This window comes from Orycteropus afer, unplaced genomic scaffold (genome assembly GCF_000298275.1).
Source record: "Orycteropus afer afer isolate SDZICR_OR568_19922 unplaced genomic scaffold, OryAfe1.0 scaffold01642, whole genome shotgun sequence".
NCBI classification, from domain to species: Eukaryota; Metazoa; Chordata; class Mammalia; order Tubulidentata; family Orycteropodidae; genus Orycteropus; species Orycteropus afer.
The window spans coordinates 43,436-49,080 of NW_006923229.1; positions in this window are offsets into that span (position 1 = coordinate 43,436).

The following is a 5,645-nucleotide window of genomic DNA, read 5'->3' on the forward strand; positions in this document are numbered from 1 at the left end:
AGATACCACCTCAGAATCCCAAGGAGAGGTGGCTATGAGTTGGAACTGACTTGACAGCAGTAATTTTTTTTTTTTTTTGCTTTGGTCTTCAAAAGGTTCAAGGGAATTCAATTTTATACAATTCCTGCCTTCTCTTTATAGTAAACCAAAAACTCGCTGCCATCAAGTTGATTCTGACTCATAGTGACCCCCTTTCGGTTTCTGAGGCAGTAAATCTTTATGGAAGTAGATTGCCCAGTCTTCCTTCCACAGAGTGGCTAGTGGGTTTGAACCACCAACTTTCTGGTTAGCAGTCAAATGCCTTAGGCACCACACCACCAAAGCTCCTTCTGTTTGTAGTAGTTATTTAAAACTTTATGTAACCCGTAGCTGTGTACATGAATCCCACTAAACCTACTGCTGTTGAGTCTATTCTGACTCATAATGACCCTATAGGATAGAGCTGAACTGCCCCATAGGGTTTCCAAGATTATAATTTTTTTTTTTTTAAGTTGTGTGCAATCCCCACAGGGAGGAAGTAGGAAGAGAGCTGTTATATCATGGGGATTGCAATCAATGTCATGAAACAAAATGTGTGTAAACTGTTGAATGGAGAATGAATTTGCTCTGTAAACTTTCACCCAAGTCACAATTAAAAAAAAAAAAAAAAAAAAGATTTATAGCCTTGGAAACCTATGGGGCAGTTCTGCTTGTGTCCTTTCCTATGTGTTCCTGCCCTCTGAGCTATCTCCCTGTGCAATGCTGCCCTTCTGATCTCCCATGGCTGATTGTTCTCAGGAGGGTACCTATCTGGTGTAATTGTTCACCTTGTAGGCCTGTTTATTGTGATGAAAGCCACAGGCGTGAGTTAAATTCCAGGCCTGAAAGTGACTAGGGCTATAGTCTTGGGGGTTTCAGCAGTGAACTTTGTCTGTTTTATTATTTTTATGATTTATGAGTTTTGTTCCACATTTTTCTCCCACTCTATCCAGGATCTCCTGTTATGATCCCTTTCAAAGTGGTTGGTAGTGGTAGCTGGGCACCATCTAGTTTTTCTGGTCTCAGGGACCAGAATGTAGGAGTAGGAGTGTGGTGTTTATGCTTGTGTGTCAAGTTGGCTGGACCTGATTGAGTGGCTGGGCAGCTGAATGTAGTTATTCCCCATGGTGAGATTAGTAATTAACTCCATGGTAAAATCTATTAGAGCAGTTGAGTAGCTGCTTTGGGTATGTGATTTGCTTTCCATATATAAGAAGCAGCTTTGAGAATGGTCTCTAGCTTATGGCATGCTTGAACCCTACATGTAGCAGTGTTCAGCAGCCTGCCATTCTCTGCCAACCTTGGGACTTTTAATGGACTTGAATTAATGGCCTGCTGTGTGGTTTGGTAACATTGGGACTGTGCCTTTTTACTTGTCGACCTTGGGCTTGTCAGTCTCAGCAGCCAACAGCTGAGTGAAGAAAAATCTCCAGTTTCAGTGGGCTGGGAGCAGGAGGCAGAGCTGAAGCCCAGGGTTGAGGGGCTTTCACCCAGCCCCAAGAGCCTGGCACTTTGAACTCAGACTTAAAGCCTCCAAACTGTAAGAGAATAAACTTCTGTTTGTTAAGCCCATCCCATTTGTGGTGTATTGCTGTCAGAGCAGCACTAGGTAACCAGAACACTGAGGTTCCCATGATCCGCTAGTCCCTTGGACTAATTGTTTTCATGCATTGTTTATTTTCTTCACTCTTCTTTGCTCTGGATGAGAAAAGACCAACTGTTGCATCTTAGATAGCTGCTCACAAGCTTTGAAGACCCTAGTTGATACTTACCAAAGTAGGATGCAGAACAATGCTATTGTATGTTATGCCAATTGAGCTTGATGTCCCCCATGACCATGGTTCTGAGTCCACAGGCCCAGCAACTCACTCCCTCAAGGTGTTTGGCTGTGGCTAAGGAGATATCATAACTTTACCTCCCATTAGCTCTATTATATATATGGACATTCTTATATCAAATACAAATATGTATGTAGAAATATTGTCTGCCAGACTTATATATGGTCATGGGTATATTAATTTTTGCCTACCCCACTTGATCATCTTGCCTGTCAACCTAAGTACCCACCCATAGATTAATGTTTGTTATTACTGATAATGCAGTGTATGTGAAAGTGTTTACCTTTGTCGTCTGTACCGCTAGTACACTTCTCTGTGTCTTCCTTTTCCTTAATGTTATTATTCTGGTCATTTGCTTTTTGTATATTGCCTTTCCCTTCACCCAAATCAATACTTGTGTCTTATCCATCTACCAATTTTACCTCTCCTCCTCTCCAATCTCTGGTAACCAACTGTTCTTGTTATCTAGTGCTGCTCTGACAAGAATATACCATAAATGGGATGGCCTTAATAAACAGGAGTTTATTCTCTCATAGTATGGAGGCTTTAAGTCCAAGTTCAAAGTGCCAGGCTCTAGGGGCTGTATGAAAGCCCCTCAACCTTGGCCTTTAGCTCTGACTCTTGCTCCCAGCCCACTGAAGCCAGAGGCATCTCTTCACTCAGGCAGCTCCTGGCTGCTGAGGCTAATAAGCCCAAGGTCAACAAATAAAATGACACAGTCCTGGTGTTACCAAACCACATGACAGGCCATTAATTCAAGTCCATTGTAAGTGCCAAGGTCAGCAGAGCATGGCAGGCTGCTGAACAACGACACGGCTACATGTAGGATCCAAGCATGCCATAAGCTAGAGTATCCCCAAGGCTTCTCCTTATATACAGGAAGCAGACCATATCCTAAAGGCAGCTACTCAGCTGCTTATGGTAGATTCCACCATGGAGTTGATTGCCAGTCTCATCATAGGGAATAACTACCACCAGCTGCCCAGCCACTCAACCAGGCCCAACCAAGTTGACACACAAATTTAACTACCTCACCAACAAAGAAAGTTTATTTCCATGTGTAAACCTTTCCTTGACTTTTTACAATGATAGACTCATACAATGTTTATCCTTCTATGATTGATTTATTTCACCTCCAAGTTCATCCACAGTATAAGATGTTTCATGGATTCTTCATTATTCTTTAGTGTAACATAGTATTCTATTGTGCATATATACCATAGTTTGGTTATCCATTCATCCACTGATGCAAACTTAGGTTGTTGCCATCTCTTTGCTATTATGAATAGTGCTATGATGAACATTGATATGCATATATCTATTCATGTCCCTGCTCTCACTTCTTTAGGATATATAGCCAGTAGTGGGATTGCTGGATCAAATGGTATTTCTATTTCCAACCTTTTAAGGAAACGACATATCGTTTTCCACAGTGGTTGTATCATTTTAGTCCCACTAGCAGTGTACGAGTAGTGTAGTACCTAAGGCATTTGACTGCTAACCAGAAGGCTGGTGGTTCAAACCCACCTGCCACTCCTTGGAAGATAGGTTGGGCAATCTACTTCCATAGAGATACTACCTCAGAAACTAAAGGAAAGGTCACTATGAGTCAAATCAACTCAATAGCAGTGAGTTTTTTTTTTTTTTTTTTAGCAGTGTATGAGAGTTCCAATCTTTCCACACCCTTGCTAGCCCTTATTATTTTATGTCTTGTTGAACTTTGCTGTTAGTACTGGGGTGATGTGGTATCTCACTGCTGTTTTGATCTGCATCTCTCTAAAAGCTAATGAGCATTTCTTCATGTATTTGTTGGCCATCTGAATGACTTCTTTGGTGAAGTGTGTGTTCATGTCTTCTGTCCATTTTTCAATTGGTTTGTTTGTCTTTTTGATGATGAGGTGTTGGAGTTTTCTATAAATTTTAGAGATAAGATCCAGACTTCCAGTAAGATGGAGGAATAGGCAGACAAGCAACACAGACCCTCTTCAACAAAGAAAAGAAAAAACAATTGACGGAGATACAGAAGTTAATCCTAGAGCCCTGAGCTTTGAAAGAAAGGAACTATACAGAAGTTGATTAGGCACTAACTAATGGAAAAACCTGAATGAAAACAGTGAGTACAGAGGTGGTCAGGTCAGAGCTGCAGACTGTCAGCTACTCTGACGGGACCAACAGCCTGAATATTTCCAAGTGGTGTTGGGACCTGAGAATTGACCTAAAGATCAGCTTTGGTCACCAAGGGCTGCAGGGATGACTGTGCTGGTGGCCTATGACTAGGAAGGGAAACAGCAAGGAGGTAAACAACCTGAGCCGTTGGCTTTCCGCTGTCCGGAGGATGCAGCCATTTTGATTGTCTACATGTGGCAGCCATTTTGAATATTTAAAGTGACTGAGGGTGCAGCCATTCTGAATGTTTATGTGTGGCAGCCATTTTTGATTATTTAAAGTGACCAAGGGCACAGACATTTTGAATCTTTACAAGTGGCAACCATTTTGGATTTTAAAGTGAAAGCTTTCTCATTCGGATTTCAGGGACCTAAGAATAGGCTCTGTTTGCCAAGGTTGGCAGGGACATATGAGAGACTGACAACAGGAAAGAAGACAGGTGGTGAGTGTATAAGTGCTATCAACTAGTGAATAGAGAAGCACAGTACCCTGCTTGTGTAGCTAATAAAGAAACAAAACAAAGAAAATGAAAATTGTGGGCATCACTCCAGCATACAATCACCAATTAAATATAAACACAATAATGTCACAATACCTCAGAGACAACAGAGCATCACAGTCCACACAAAGAAGCAAGATAAAGCAGGAGAAACAAGGGACCAGGATATAGACCCAAAACACATCCCTGAGGAAGATGCAGTGTTGGAACTCCCTGATAAGGAGTACAAAAGAATTATATTTAGGTATCTTCAATGAATTGAGGGACAGATTAAGGAAAACACAGAGAAAACCCTAGAATAATGTCAAAAGACAATACAAGAACAAAATGACAAAATAAATGAAAAATTAGAAATACAAACTCTACACACAGAAATACAGATTAGTACTAAATTTTCAGAAACAGGTAAGATATTGAATGGGCAAAGAAGCAGAATTGAATCAATGGAAGACAAACTTAGGGAGATTGAAAGCAAATACCTGAACATTTCTTTGGAAAAGGATCAATCAGAAAAAAGATGAAAACAAAATGAAGAAAGCCTAAGGTTCATGTGGGATACCATCAAACGTAATAACCAACATGTAATTGGAATTCCAGAACAGGGAGAGAAAAATAAAACCACAGAGAAAATTGCTGAAGATTTGTTGCAAGAGAATTTTCCTGGTATGATAAAAGATGAGAATATATCCATTCAGGAAGTCTAACGAACCCCAAACAGGATAGACCCAAAAGAAAATCACCCAGACATATCATTTGACAGCTAACCAGAAGGCTGGTGGTTCAAATCCACCAGCCACTCCTTGGAAGGAAGATTGAGCAATTTACTTCCATAGAGATACCACCTCTGAAACCAAAGGAGAGGTCACTATGAGTTGAATCGACTTGACAGCAGTGAGTTCATTTTTTTTAGCAGTGTATGAGAGTTCCAATCAAACTTACCAAAACCAAAGACATAAAAGAATCATGAGAACAGCACAGGAAAAAACAAAAAGTTACCTACAAGGGGCAACCAATAAGACTAAGCTCGGATTTCTTGGCAGAAACCATGCAGGCAAGAAGACAATGGGATGGTAAATATAAAACCCTGAAAGAGAAAATTTTCCAACCAAGAATTATGTACCCAG